Here is a 16230-nt window from a genome sequence, read left to right as displayed (position 1 = left end):
TTTCGTTGTCAAAGTGAATCAACCTGAGTGCTAATTTTTGAAGCAAAACCTCTGTGATCATTTCACTGACGATTTAATCCAGATCTAACCTCAGTCCTTTAGAGACTCAAGGTCAATGACCCAATTTATTCTGCCATCCACCTCCGTATGTGTAACCACTGCTATCCTTCACAAGGCCTGACTACACACAAACACACACACACATACACACATACACAAACACAGAGTCACACACACAATTCCCTTGGTATCTTGCCCTGCCAGCTGATGCAGGAAGTCAGAAGGCATATCAGATTGCAACTTGGGTAAAACTTAGAAAGAGGTTTTGGGGTCTCCAATAATGGGTACTGACTGGATAGCAAACTGGATATCATCTTCACTGCTACAAACATATTACCAACACCCAAAAAGAAAGAACCTATGAAGTAACATAGTCTCTGCACCCTGGACAACAGGAGAGAAATTCTACAGGTAGACATGCCCTATGGAAACTCTATAAAGGAACTAGTATTAGTAGTATCCCAGTTGCTCATTGTAATGAATGAACAAAGCTCAGCTCAAATCTAGTGTCCTTATTCTCATTTATTCCCCGTCCTCAACAACGAGTGTCTTTTTCATCCCCTTCATCCAAAGTAGTTAATATAGTTTGTGAATTCCCCCTCTTTGTTTTAAATAATTTTCCCTTCCCCGGGGTCCCGCCGGCATGTCTGTGGAGAGCAGCATGCTCGTCGGAGAAGCTGTCCTTAAGTAAAGGAGAAATCCCAGAGATGTGAGGCCCCCACATTGGGAATTACTGCTCAAGGGCTTCCCCGATCCCGAGAGGAGTTAAACTGGGTTTCTGTGTCAAAGATGCTGAATGAAATCAGGGGTGGAATTGTTAAAATTGGAAATGACCTATTTAACTGTGTGCACATTTCCTGTGATTGGTACAGAGAAGTCCGTCCAACTTTCTAATTTTCCATCATCTGAGTGATCGTCTCAGAGACTTTGAGGCAGGAAGCCTTTTGAGCACTGTGCTGAAGATAACGGTGTGACTGATCATTCTAGTTCATTGCCATCTTTAGGATTTCTCCTTCTCACTCTCAATAATCACAACATTAAGATGGCTTACATCCTACTGAAACTTTAGGGAGAAAAACATAATGGTTTGTCAAGAGAAATAATAAAGAGAGTACAAAGACAATTTATTTTGGCCCTATTAGAGATCAGATACAGAACTCAGTTATCTGACAATTATAATGAAATATTGGATTAAAATCTCCACCCCCAAATTTCAGTGTGGTGGATATTCATAATCTCATAAAATTCCACACTTAGAAAAACAATCATTCAGTAATTTCTACTTCACCCTTATTAAATCCTTGTCATCAAGTAGAAATGTAAGGAAAATTCCAAAAGTTATTATTTGAGAAAGATAACCAGCATAATAACTATGTTATTATTAATAAGACATGTGTATTTTGGGGGATCCATTCACTTGCTCTTCTAAGGAGCAAAATCTCAAGGGTTCTAAAGGCAGAAGTGCATAGATCAGGGTCTATCTGTGCAAAATAAGCATAAAAACTCCAATAATGTATCTTAATCAGAGATTATCAGAGATGCAGGTTGCATTTGAAATGGGGGGGCATTACAACACAACATTTTATTACAATTGTCAGATAACTGAATTCTGTTTCTGATCTAAACCCCCAAACGTCTCTTCAAATAGATCCTGTATTAAAACTATATATATATGTATATACATACATATATACATACACACATATATATATGTATATATATATATATATATATATATATACATATATAGTACCTGGCAAGGGGCAAGGGCAAATCTACCTTTTAGCTAAAGTCCCATCCAACTTGCCAGGAACTTCAGTGGTCTTTGTTCTTCATTTTTTATTTGATACAAGAAAAATATTTTGGTTTTAGGAAAGTGTATCTTCTCCTCCTTCTCTTTCCCCTCTTCTTCTCCCTCTCTATCCCATCTTTTCTGTCTCTGTCTCTGTTTTCTTTAAATTTTGGCTGTGTCACCTCTAAGAAAAGGTTGTACTGGAGATTTCAGCCACCAAGTACTGAGAAAATTGCATTAAGGGTCACATAATGTTCTTAATGTCCCATAAACAAATACTCGCTCACAGTGAATCTTATTCACAGAGGCCTGAAGCAATACGCGGTCACGTGAGGATAGCTGCTGTGTCAGAGGCACTTGGGTTGATCCACTTCGCTGTCATTCACAGCTCTCTGATCCAGTCTGCATGGTCCCCACCCTGGCTCGAGAACCTCTATAAACGCTGCCATCTTTGTTTGGCAAGGGATCTTTTGGGGAAATCTTTTTATCCTAAGCCAACTGGTGCCTCTGATCCCAGGGACTAATCCTTATAATTGTTTTAATTGGGGAGGGGTTGCTGCCTCCCACGTGGTGTCCGAGGTTGCTTCCAGCAGACAGCCTGGTTAATGGTAAGGTGGGCTTGCTGGTCTGATCCTATGGTGTGGAGTCCAGTAGGATCACTCCAGCATTACTCAGGGGCCTCGTGGATCACATCCAGTAGTGCTGAGTGGGTAGGTGCAGGTCCCTGAGCTATCTCTGACCTCTGGACCCGGGAGATTGAACCCAGGTCTTGTGCATGCTTGTCCCTATATTATTTTTTACTCTGTCCTGGCCCTTCAACAGTTTTTTTGTTTGTTTGTTTTTGACAGAAGCTGGGGGACTCAGAGAAAAGCTAACTCATATATTAGTGTCTAAATAATGCTAGTACACAGTTAGACACAGAATTATAAAGTTGCTTTGCTTCTCAAAGCAATTATAGTCATGCATGCAAAAATAAGTGTTTTCCTTGAATGGCATATTGTTCAAAAAATACTATAATGTTATTTTCCTTGTAATGGATTTTTTCAAAATCACCTGGCAGAGAAACTTGTGGCCAACCCTGCATACTTAAAATCCTACTTGCTTTACAGAACTTATGTCCAGTAGACTGAAAGGATGATGTAAAACACCAGATCATGGGGTTGGAGAGCGAGTATAAGGATTAAGGTGCTTACATGCATGCAGGTGACTCTGGTTCAATCCCCAGGATCAACTAATGGCCCCCTGAGCATTGTTAGGCAGTGGATGCAACTCCACACTCAATAGCCCCCTTAGAACCAAGATTGTTTCTGAATCCTAGATGGAATTATTCTATCTAAATATACAAAGAGCAGAAGGTTGACCGATGCTGTCATTCTATTTTATTTTACTTGGAAAGCCATAAATTTTGAGTCATTTAATGTGGAGCTGCCGTTCTTTGCACAAAAATGTGGGGATGGTGGCAAAGCTCTCAGATGAGAGTGTGTATGCACATGGTATTTTCACTCGCTGTGCTTTGCCATCTACAGCAAGGAGGACCTGCAAATACATTGCAAGTTCATTTCTGGGCCAACTCTGCCAGATTATATGATGTGAATTGATGTCCACTCTAGGACTGACAACAGCAGACCCTGATTTAAGTTCTTAGACTGAACGTGCCTACAATTGTTCAGGTGAAGGGTCAATTCAGACCATTAATTAGTCTAATTCATCTCAATCTACTTCACTTTACAACTTTTAGGGGATATATAGCTGTGTGTTGAATAAAGTAATACTGTGAAAATCCACAAATAGAGTCATGCGGAGCAAATGATTCTGGATTTTTTTTAAATTAAAAATTCAGCATTTTAGACAACTGTGTTTCTTAATCATAAGTGATATAGAATGACTATGTGAAATAGCAGTGAACAGATCATTCTAAGAGCACTGAACTAAAATATTAAAATAGGAAGAATCCATAATTTTTGTTTAAAGACTATAATAGGCTTGAACTTTGGAAAGTATTGTTTTTGTAAACAAAGACTTCCTTTCTAATATAGAAGTTACCTACAAGTATTAAATCTCCAAAACAAGTTAATTCATGCCTATCATTTGAAATTTTTACAATTTAGACATTTAAATATCAGAGTTGCATTTAATGGTATGAACAGGTTGTAGAGATTTGTTAATTTGAAATTCCATTTGGTAACAGACGCAATAACTTGTCTGGCATTAAAACTGAGTCTAAGGTAATCATGGCACACTTGCTCTTTTGTTCTAAGTGCTTTACAATCCTTAATTCACATAAAACATCTGTGAAATTTAGTTAGGAGTGTGGTGAGTAAAATTTAATCCTTGTTTTTATACCAGCATGTTCTCAAACATGCTTATATATATTTCAATCTTCCTTGTGTGAAAAATCCACGTGGGAATCCACGGGAAGGCATTTTAGTGATATTCTAAACCTTTGGGGCAACAGAAGATTAATGTGCTAACAGAATTAAAACTATGCCAGGCAGGAAACGATTTCCTTCGTTGATTTTGACACGTATCCGAGGAATAACTCTAGAAACAAATGAAGAATTGGAGATCATCTTGGTGGCCAGATACATCTTTGTTAACCTGAAAGTAATTGTTTTCTTTTTTGTTGTCACTGATTAAATGTAGACAGAGTGGAGTAAATTATTTTTTCCGGGGCCCAGGGGAAAACTCAAAGAGCCATTGGGCATGCTTTGCACACACCAAGCCAGGTGTAGCCCTTGAGCACCCATTGAGAATAACTCCCAAAACACACACAAATGTTGCTCAGGGTAAAATTTGTTAGATGAGAAGGGTGAATGTAGGGGGTGGTCGTGCTGGGTAGCTAGGCATTGCTTCTGCCTTGTCCTCTCTCTATACTATCAACACTCAACGACCTTGATTTTTCCTGCCAACCTGAGTCAGATCTGATCTCAGTACCAAATCCATGGCTGCCATGTGTACACCAGGGGGAGTCTTTCTGAAGTTCCTTTAATAAATGATTTCAAAAACTGTACATGCCTTGAGAAGTTTCTTCAGGGTGAATATAGAATAGAACACGCAACCCCTCCCCCTAGCCCCTACATAAAACTAGCAGAGACTGCAATGTGGACAATGTTTCAAATAAATCTTAACCTCCCCTGTTATGAATCTGGAAAAATGTTTCAGAGTCTTCCACATGGAGGACATTGTGCTAGATGTTGCAATAGGGCATGTGTGTGAATGTGCTGCACACACATGCACATACACATACACACAGAGTGAACCTTTATGTTTTACCTCGTTGCACAAAATCTTTGTGACTGTACATACCTACTTATAAGAATATGCTTGTGTGTGTCCATCTTAAGATACACACAAATGTAAACTCAAATGTAAACTGTTAATGGACAAACAAAGATAAAAGTGACTAGAATGAAAATGTTAGGATCCGATAAGATTCAGAATTAAGACATACCTCCCACAAGGTGTTGAGAAGTTGCTGAAGGCAGGTCAAAGTTTAGCTTCACGTCTAGTTCCCACTGATCAAAGCCAAGTAGGAAACACAATCAGTTATAGAAAAAGAGGTTGGCAGATGATATACAATAAGCTTAATCCATGTAAGAGAGAGATTTTCTAGATGTTGAGAGAAGAGAGAACATTTTCCATAGATTCTCATGAACTATGGTTCTGCAGGGTTCAGGCAGGACTCCTGTCAATTCCAGACAGGAATTCAAATATTAACTGGCTGTGACAACGCTCTCCAGAACCTTTGAAGTCTACCAATGTCCTCATTCCCAAATATAACTCAGTAAGATCAAGTAGATGAAGAAGTGGCATAGTTCGGAAGACACTGGGGAGCTTGATGATTTGCTCCTTCCTAGCTCCACTGGAGCTATAGCACAGCGGGTAGGGTGTTTGCCTTGCATGTGCCCGACCCGGGTTCGATTACTCTGTCCCTCTCGGAGACCCCAGAAAGCTATCGAGAGTATCCTGCCCACACAGCAGAGCCTGGCAAGCTACCCCTGGTGTATTTGATATGCTGAAAATAGTAACAAGTCTCACAATCGAGACACTACTGGTGCCTGCTCGAGCAAATAGATGAACATTGGAATGACAGTGCTACAGTGCTACAGTGTTACAGATCCAAGTTGAGGAAACTGACTCCCCAACCAAACTATATAAAGCTTATAATTCAGCTGGGCGGAGCAGGAAGTAGTAAACTACAGACACTGTTCCCCCACCCCTCCGTTCCCTGCCTCCATGTTCCCATTAATGACACAGAACTGCTCTCTTTGATCTGTCTTACAAATAATATTTATTACTGCCTTTCACATTTGAATATTTGGTACAGGTGAAAAAGCAGAGACTAAGGCAGTAGCACTCAGAAATATCCTGGGGTTCTGGTGCTATGTGGAGCTGGTTAAAGGTGTAGCTCAGTGCTTTGACAGTCAGCATGTGGGAAAGTCTGTCTGTCATGGGTAGATAGACGTGAACCACCTCAGCTCAGAGGACTTATCTTCTTCTACTGATACTCATCCTAGTCTTTTCCAGATAGGAAAATGGGCACTCAATGTGGCTAGGTCCTTAACTATAGGGTTCCATAGAAAGTTTAATTTTTTTCTTAAAATTAATTTTTTAATTGAATCACCCCGAGATACACAGTTACAAAGTTGTTCCTGATTGGATTTCAGTCATACAATGTTCCAACACTGATTCCTTCACCAGTGTACATTTTCCACCACAATGTTCCCAGTTTAAATTTAACTTCCCCTTCCCCACCTTACCTGACTCTCTGCCTCTGTGGCGGGTACTTTTCCTCTCTCTCTCTCTCTCTCTCTCTCTCTCTCTGTCTGTCTTTCTTTGTCTCTGTCTCTCTCCTTCTCTTTCCTTTTGGGCATTATCATGCATATTCCTTTACCTACTTTCAGCACTCAGTTCTTGTCCAGAGTGATCATTTCCAATTATTATTGTCATAGTGGTCCCTTTTCTATGTAACTTTCCTCCACCCCCCACAATTTGTGGTAGGCTTCCAACCATGGACCAGTCCTAATGGCCTTTGCTTTTTCTGACCTTGAATATTAGTTTCATACAATGTTTTTTCTTTAATCTCCCACAAATGAGTGAGGTTATTCTGTCTGTCCCCTTCTTCTGATTCATTTCTCTCAGCATGATACTCTCCATGTCCATTCATTTATAAGCAAATTTCATGACTTCATTTTTCCTTGTGGCTGCTTTATTTCTAAAGAGAAGCACAGAAAACATGGAAGCTCTACAATCAGTTGAGTTTGAAAATTGAAAGAGAAGCAAAGAAAGGCCAATTATTCTCTAGCATGGCTACTCAAAGTCTGTACAGGCAAATGTTTAAGAGCAGACAGGTTTTCTGCAGGTGGGTTCCATGATGGACCCCATTTTCAAAGAACTATCCTATTGAGTCAGGTTCCTATAGAAGAATCTAGCTCATGTCAATAACAAATTTAGTTTGGAAAAATTTCCTAGCAAACAATGTGAAGTTCAGCTAATGTTTTTGAAGATCACTCCATTATAACACGTACAAGTCCATCACTTTTGTAATGACCAGATACTATTTCATTCTTTAGAGGATGTGCCTTTCCATTCATCAGTTGATGAAAATCTTGATTGCTACCACTTTTGTTCTGCTGCAAGCTATTATGAACAAATATTTCTATGGACTTACATTTTCATTTCTCTTAGGAAGTTTATCTCTAAAAATAGATGATAGAGTCTAGGAAACTCATATTTAATCTTCCAAATTGGAGGTACATTTTTGCATTCCCATTAACAAAGTATGTAGATATCAATGTGTCCACATGCTGGAAAACACTGGTGATGATCTGACTCTTTCATGATACCCATCTTAGTGGGTGTGAACAGACCTTTTACAGTGGCAGTAAGTTGCTTTTTTTTTAATGGCTAAAGTTGCTAAAGACCTTGTCATCTATCTCTCAATGTTCATATCAGTAACTGAGGTGTGAATCATTGAGAAAACTGGGGCTGCTGGCATTTTTGATAATATGACTTGACATATCCCATCTGTTTAAACGTAGCTCTTTATGAAAGTCAAGTAAAGTAGTTTTACTTGGGATAGATGAGAGAGGAGAGTTTCAAAAAGAGAAATAAATCATCTAGAGTGGGAATGTATGCTCCAGTATCTGGGCCCTCAACTTAACTCTCTTTTATTAGTTTTTATTATCATTCTGGTACCATAGTTATAATAGAGTTTTAATTTACAGTATTGATTTACAAAGTTACTGCACACCAATGTGCCTAGGATCCTCTACCTCTACCAAGTCATCACTGGGCTGACTTTCTTTTCCATCTCAGGCCTCCACTATTTTGTGTGGTTTTGTCTGGAAGAGAGACACACCCAGTGGTGCTCAGTGCTTACTCCTGGCTCGGCACTCAGCGATAACTCCTGAAGGGCTTGGGGGATCATATAGGATACTGTGGATCAAACTCAGGCTTGCCAGGGGCAAAGCACTGGACTACCCACTGGACTATTACTCCGCCCCCTCTACTATTTGCTAGTTCTGCATTTAAAAGCAAAAATTGGGACCGTTTCTAAATAAGAAAATACATCCCCCCACCCATGTAAAAGAGAAATGTATTACATCAAATAATCTATTCGAAAAATTGCTTCAATAAAGGGTATCTTAAAATGTGGCTAACATAAAGAAAACCAATAAGCTTTTCCCTAAATGAAACAGGACGCCAAATAAAGATTCATAGAATATTGATTCACTTTTATTTTTCCATTGCAAATCAAAATAATTAGTTTTAGGGAAAAGTATAATAAAGGCAATTTTAGTGTGACTGTATTCTATTTGTCTCTGCTTGTCGTTTCAGTCTTCGGCCAACCCCAGGAACAGAGTCAACTGTTTCAGGAAATCATGTCCAGAAAGAGACAAGGAGGGTGACAAATGAGTTTCAGACTATCAAAAAACAACCAAAAACGTTCTATTATTTAGTTATGATGGGAAGAAGTTAAAGGATGTCACTCTGATCTATGACTGATGGACATTTAGATTCTGAGATCATATTGGGATGTCAACTGTGAAACTTACCACTCAGGCTAGCAGGAGATGCAGCATAAACAGAAAACTTCATTTGAACCCAAGCTTTTGTGGTCCTGTTTAATATGGTGAATGAAGCCTGGTGTTTTATGTTTCAAACTTGGATTAATTGCACTAGCTGCCTGGGTTTCTTATTAGAACTAGAATTAGACAGAGGGAGGGAAAGATGACCAGGAAATCACAGATTTTTCCCCAAAGTCATGGGAGGGAATTCCTGGGATACTTTATAACTCCAGGTGATAAAGCAGGTTGGCTCTCTTTATTGCCCCATCATTCACTTCTTGTCAGCTGCTCATAGACGAAGGTACAGATAATAGGGTGCCCGATTGTTCAATCTTGTGATTGTTCACTCTTGACCTCACAGAGAGAGCCCCAAGGGCCAAATGTATGTGGGAGAACTGGGTTGGATTTCTGAAACCACATGGTTCCCAAGTACCATGAAGAACAACTCCCTCAGCACAGAGCTGGGAGTAGCCCCTGAGTATCACCAAGAATGAAGCCAAGTGCTTTCTGTCCCCCCAAAAAAATTCCTTAAAAACTTAAGTTCTCAATTATAAGAGAATAAAGAAAGAAAATCAGAAATCAGAGACACCAACTAGCTAAGGATATGAGCCAGTTTTGCAAATGGCATTCTCCATTTCTCATCTTTAAAGAGAAATGAGTCCACACATTCATCCCCTTTCCAACAAAATCCAGTGAGATGATGATGAATGTGGAATATATGGAGAACCCTCATGTCTTGTGATTAATATTCATGCTATTATTCCTCAGTTTAGTCCCTTTTCATATTTTTAGTGTCTGGACGATGATCACTCTGTTGAATGGAGGACAGAAGCCAAGTGCCAAATGAAGATTCGAGACGAGGCTGTGATTTCCCCTCTTCTCCCCCAGATATTCCTGGTAATTGAAAGTTGATGTATGAGTCCATTTGTAAAAAGGAGAAGAGAAGCTTTGACACCAGCTCATGGAGCATTCAGTGAAATAAATGCACCCTTGACAGGGGGAAAATAATGAGACCCCAAGAGTGGTCCAGGGGAAGGAAATGTGTTCATTTCAAGTTTGGTGGCCAGAGTGACTATAGAGGCCAATGATGGAGTTGTACATTGCAGAGGGCAGTGAGGGGTTAGGCGGGGACAAAGGGTCTTTCTCCCAATTTATTGTCTCCCTCCTCCTTTTGCTGTGATCATTTGTTCTTTAAGACTTGCCCAAACTGACCGAAACGAAATACCGTAGGCACAACTCACAGAGACCACCAACTCTCTTCTCGTGCTTGGATCTTGCTAAGAGAGCCAAATAGACACTCTCAGAAATGCTAAATAAATATTCCCATGAGGAAATCAGTCCATGTTGAAGAAAGCACAGATTTAGGTGCTCAGGCCAGTTGAGATCTATGCAGGCAGCATCCTTGGAATCTAAACACTGGGACCAACTGTTTCTTCACTGTCCTTGTAACGCCCAAACTTGGCCACTTTGAACATCACAGGATGTTCTTTGTTCACTAATAATTCAAACTCAGGTTTCTTGGACTTGAATAAAGTGATTAAAAAAAATCAAATACCTACACAGATACAGGCATGGATCGTTGAGTGTGTTCAGCTTTGCCTTCAGCTAAAGTGCAATGCAAAAGATCCATTTTCGTTTGAATTACACCCAGAGAGTGAGATATGAACATGACACAAGAGCATAGTCGGTGCTCAAAGGAGATCCAGGGAGAGCATCAGAAACACAGCAATAGTTTTTCAACAGTAAAACACAAAGCAAACACCCAAGACAGCACAGCTTTCTTTATGCACCTTTTTCCAAGCAGAGGAATTCATCTTTGTCTCGAAAGCTTACAGTGGAGATCTAAGACGTAGAATGTCCAAAAGCAAACCCTCTGTGACCTGGGGAAAAGGCTTTCCTTTCTCACATCCCCTCTGACTTCCTTTCTCACCTCCCTTCTGCCTTCCTTCTTCACTTCTTCAGAGACCAAGAAGGGACAAAGATGACTCCATTAGAGACACTCCAAAGAAGTATTTGACCTGATGGAAGATGAGATTCTGTAATAGATATGGTCCCTAGCAGAAGAGAATCCTGCTCTATTTCTATGACTAGGTTTTGTAGTATTTGAACAGTGTAAGGGAAGTAACTCAGAGGTGCTAATTTTATTGTCTTCTACCTAGAAGTGCAGATTAAAGTTATGGGCAGATAAAATTACCCAAGAATGATCATACAAGCTAAACTATTATTCCCTCTTAAAATATAGGCTGTAAGCTCTCCAAAGAGCAGGACGGGAATCAAATCTTTGCATTATATTTAATTATGTCTCTTGAAATTTTTTATGCCCTTGAAAAACTCAATTAATATTTACAACACTGGGTAGAAATTTGGGGCTCTCCCAAGCAATGCTCCTGTGGAGAGATCAATACTTGATACAGAAAGTTCCATGCTCAGGCCCATCAGTGCTAAAGGTCTCCAGGGTTACAGCCAGCAAGGCTGGGCTGGAGATTATGTCAGATAGTACTGGAGATCAAGCCTGGGGCCTTAGCCATACAACCCTAATCCCCGAGCTCTATCATTTACCCACAAAGAAGATAAATTTTAGAGCCTCTTCAGGTAATCAGCCATGACCATGAAAGAAGAAGCCCAGTTTTACACTTATAGAATATCTGCTACTTCACTGAGATTTTCTATGAGATCACTGGCTATGTCTCCATCAGAGAAAGATTCTGTTAGACTATAGCAATGTGGTGGGTGATTTTTAAGTCTACTTGCTCAAGGAAGTTGAGATACCACTGAAGCATATTTTGGATATATCGACGAGGATGTTTCAATATATGTCGATATATATATATCAATGTATATATATATATCGATGAGGATGTTTCATAGTTGACTTGAGTCAAATCCACCCTCTTACATGGGTGTATCTTATCAAATCCATCAGGGATGTGAGTAGAAAAAAAGCAAAGAAGGACAAACATGTCCCATGCTTCTGCTTCTGCTGGGGGTGGGGGGCAACTATCTTCTCTTCTCCTTGGTGACTGGCACTCCTGGTGCTTGGTCTCAGACAGTGTTGGACTCCCCTGCCTTCCTGTCTTATCTGATGACACTATTGGCTTTCCATTCTTTGCAGCGGAGAAGAGAGTCCTCTTACATACCCCTTCTTTAGGATATGCCTCTCTATGCATACCCTCTTGGTTCTGGGGAATACCAATCCAGACACCATCCTCCAAAGGTAAGAAATTCTGCATAACACACTTTTGTTTACAAGCCATACAAAAAATGCCTTCATTTTTTGTATGAACTGGTGGTCAGGCATATCAAGGGGATAGTAACATTTTAATTTGCGAGTGGGCAGTACACTAAACTACACATTTTCAAACATGGTCTACCCCACTGCCATCATCAAAGAAGAGGCAGAAAATCCAAACAATATCAATTAATGGTGTCTGTTTACAAGGGAGCTCCCATTGTTGCTCACTCGTCCCCGCATTTCCTGGGACAGAACTAGTCATATAGTTTATTGCCACAAGGGGGCTGGAAGAATTTATCTTCATATGGAAAACCAAACTTCTGGTGAGAGAGATGATACAGGTCACCATGAGAATCTGACACGTAAAAGCAAACTAGATCTTTGCACCCCTGTTTGAAGGTTTCCTGATTCCTAACAAAGTTATATTGGCATCCCTAAAGCCATTCCCTCCTTGTCCCCCAACTTCATCCATTCGCCCATCCAATCTATTAGACAGTACCCAGGAAAGCAAAGCCTCCATCAGAATATGGTATTACATGACATTGTAACCTTTTTCCCCTCCAGAAAACCACCCTTTATGAATAAAACATGGGCGACCTTTAAAAACTTAGCAGTTGTACTAGGTGATTGCATATTAACAAGCTTTTTGAAGAAATAGGACAGGCACTGTATGTTTCAGTTAGGATAGATAATAGGATGATTCTAATAATTTATTATTTTATTCAATATGTGGAAATGCAACAACTATTTTACAAAGCCTGCTTACATTTCCATGACTGTATTTGTGCGTCACTTCTCTCTTACTTTCAGGGAGCGTTTGGTATTAAGTCAAAGAGTCTTGTGGAAATCAGAATTCTTTGGATATTCTAATGTGTCCATTCTTGGTTAAAATATTTCCATGCATTCCAAGATTGATGATGTAGGCAAAGTATGGCAGAGTTAGGTCCATAGAATTTGAATTCTCCAACTTTGAAACACAAATCCGGAGGCTCCAGAGAGCACAGCTCACGGGGAAGTGAATGAAGCTGGGGAGACGGGCTCAGTTCCCCCCTGTATAAATGGAGAATGAGGTCTCTGCTCGTGAAAGTGTGTGCTTCTAAATACAGTTGTTTCTGGTGGTCTTCCCACTAGGTTCCCTGGAGTCCTAAGGTTCTTAGGGGATATTCTCAGAGACATTACTGTAGATCAAGGGGGATTCCTCAAGGAAATTTAACATTCATCTCTTTCTTAAAAAGGGAACTCAAGATATGTGTTCATTTGTAAAGGAGAGAGATAGAGAAAGGGAGAGAGAGAAAGAGAGAGAGAGAAAGAGAGAGAAAGGGAGTGCATGCAGGAGGAGGACCCTCAGAACTAAAATAAATAACTTGACTTAAAAAAAATACAAGCTTGGACAGTTGATTTTTTTTTATCTTAAGAGTGGGAAAGCTTTCAACACTGTTTAACTTAAGTAGAACTTCACCTGCCTTTAAAAATAACCTGTGTTTGCCGAAAATGTGCATTAAGATTTTCTTGATGAAATCTGTGTCTTTCTGGATTGCTTGCACCTGTGGTCATTAGGCCAATTACTCCTTTATGTCTAGAGTGGAGGGAGCAAGGAGTTCAGACCAGCTGTGCATGAAGGAATCTCCAGTATGTGGGCACAGGCAGTAGGACAGCTGAGAGGGCATTTGTCTTGCACACCCATAGGGCATTCCATAGTATGCATGAGCAGCGCTAGGAGTGATTCCTGAGTGTAGATGCAGGAGTAACTTCTGAGCATCACCAGGTGTAAGCCAAAAGAGAAAAAGGAAATTGCCAGGTTTCTTCCATTTCTGAAAGGTCCTGAGGTGTGCTTTTGCAGCAGGTAAGCAGGAAGAGATCCAGCAGGCTCAGGGAGGTTGGAGAATGGGGCTGGGGGGTGGGGGAAAGGAAGATTTGAGAATGGGAGAATTGAGTATCTCATGAAACCAACAGGACCCTGTCTGTTGATTAGTCCTGCAAGCTTCTCTGTGTCTTGGGGGAACAGGCTATAGAAGCTCTATATTTTATTCAGTATCCAGAAATGGATACTGGCTGTGGTAACTGACTCATTCACTTGAGTCCATCAAATCACAACTACTCTTCCTCCCCTTCCCCTCCCCAAATCGATGCGGAACCAGGCAGTCAAGATGCCAGGATTACCTCCAGGCAGGACTTGGTACTTGTGTGGCTGGTGTTTTAAGTCAGTGGACCATCATTCAGGGTCCCCCATAAGCACTCTTCTCAGGCTCAAGACCACCAGATAGAAATTCCTGGTGCATACCAATCCAATCTGGGAGATACTATGACCAGAAAGGTGGTTTTCCCAGGGCGAGGCTTATCCACGCACTGTGTGCTGACCCTTGTGATTTTCCCAAATCTGGGAAACTTGACTGCACAATTTGTCATACTGGGGGCACTACATTCATGTTCTCCCCTGAGGCAGGAGAAAGAAATTGTAGGTGGATGAGGTTTTAGGTTCTATACAACACTGAACAAAATCTACAGACACAGAGCTATTATGTATTAACAAATTGTCCAACGCACTGGAATATTTATGGGTGCAGGAAAATAGCTCAAAGGGCTGGGGTGAGCTTTGCACCCTAGAGCCCCAGGTCAATGCCTGGCATTGCTAAGCACCATGCACCATGGGTGTGGCCCCCATACAAACAGAAACGTAGTGATAGATTTCTCAGTGTGTAGAAAATAATGTATATAAACAACTCATACATTATTAGGTTAATCTCTGCTGTGTCCACAGAGCCAGGTACAGACCCTGACATTGAAATCTCAATTTTCTTTCAAGACCAGAAACTATATTTTTTTCTTTTTTGGATCACACCTGGAGATGCACAGGGGTTACTTCTGGCTTTTCACTCAGGAATTACTCCTGGTGGTGCTCAGGGGACCATATGGGACCATAAGGGATCGAACCTGTGTCGGCCGCATGCAAGACAAAAGCCCTACCCAGTGTGCTATCACTCCAGTCCCCAAACCAGAAACTCTTTGAGAAATTAAAAATAAAAACAAACAAACAAAAAAACACAACCTCTCTAAGTGTTATCTTTTGCCTATGAAATTCTTAGCGTAACTGAGCATTGAATATTTGCGGCAGTCTCTGGAATCCTTAGAAAGCTTTTAGATATTATTAACTGTTCCTATATCAGAACTGTTTCTTCTGATTGCAATGGAAAGGAACTCATTACATTTCAGCACTTACCAATATATATCCTAGTGGGACATATATATATATATATGCTTATATATATGTATATATATATATATGAGTGTGTGTGTATGTGTGTGTGTGATCAGTTCATTTATATATACCCACAAGGAGTTTTGGGCCAAGTGTGCAGAGCCTGGTCATTGCATGTGACATCGTAAAAGATTTGCATATGCTCACATGGAGCACAGACAATACGTGGAGACCAACGGGGGCCTTGGTTTCAAGATGGGATGCTCAGATTCTGAGCTGTGGTTGTGCATGAGAACACACCTTGAGGTGCATGGGAACATACCCTGAGGGCTATCCTGTCTGCGGGATGTTCTTGGCTTGGTTTCTTCAGTCCCTTAGGAACCGTGGGTCCTAATTTACCTCACTAAGTCCAAACCACTTCTTCCTTTGCTCTCCAGCCAATCCTCCTGTTCTCCCTGCAGTTCTGTTCTTCTGTAGCTTTCATGCTCCGTCTCACTGTGCTGAGGTCTCCCTGCCTCCTGCCTCGGTGACTGTTGCTTTGGGAATATATATCTCTCTCCAGGAGATTTCTGACTTATTCAAAACCTGTGGTTTGATGGAAATGAATCATTCGTGGACAGGACTCCTTTCATTTGAGAATTTTGGGCAACGTGCTCCTTTTAATCCCTGGGAGTAAACCAGGCGGTTTCATTTCCTCGAGAATTATGGCAACAAGCCTGCTAACTTTGCTTTGCTTTGCTTTGCTTTGCTGGGTGGGCTGGGATAAGACTGCCTCTAGCTGGCTCGGTGTCGTTTCATCTTTTTGCGATCTGTGTCGCCTCTCCCGAGACCGGAGGAGAGCTGTATCTGAGCACAATATCCAAGGGGAGAAAAATCACTT

General features: G+C 40.7%; 1 non-coding gene across 1 annotated transcript; it reads left to right on the top strand.

Annotated features, from left to right (window-relative positions):
• The first annotated feature begins 14431 nt into the window (after positions 1-14431).
• LOC129406400 (U1 spliceosomal RNA) lies at positions 14432-14591 on the top strand. Its single transcript, XR_008630992.1, has one exon. It is a non-coding gene; the product is annotated as a U1 spliceosomal RNA (small nuclear RNA).
• The last annotated feature ends 1639 nt before the right edge of the window (positions 14592-16230 follow it).

This window comes from Sorex araneus, chromosome 6 (assembly GCF_027595985.1).
Source record: "Sorex araneus isolate mSorAra2 chromosome 6, mSorAra2.pri, whole genome shotgun sequence".
Taxonomy (NCBI): Eukaryota; Metazoa; Chordata; class Mammalia; order Eulipotyphla; family Soricidae; genus Sorex; species Sorex araneus.
The sequence above is the reverse complement of the archived record's forward strand: the minus strand, read 5'-3'. Positions and strand labels throughout refer to the sequence as shown.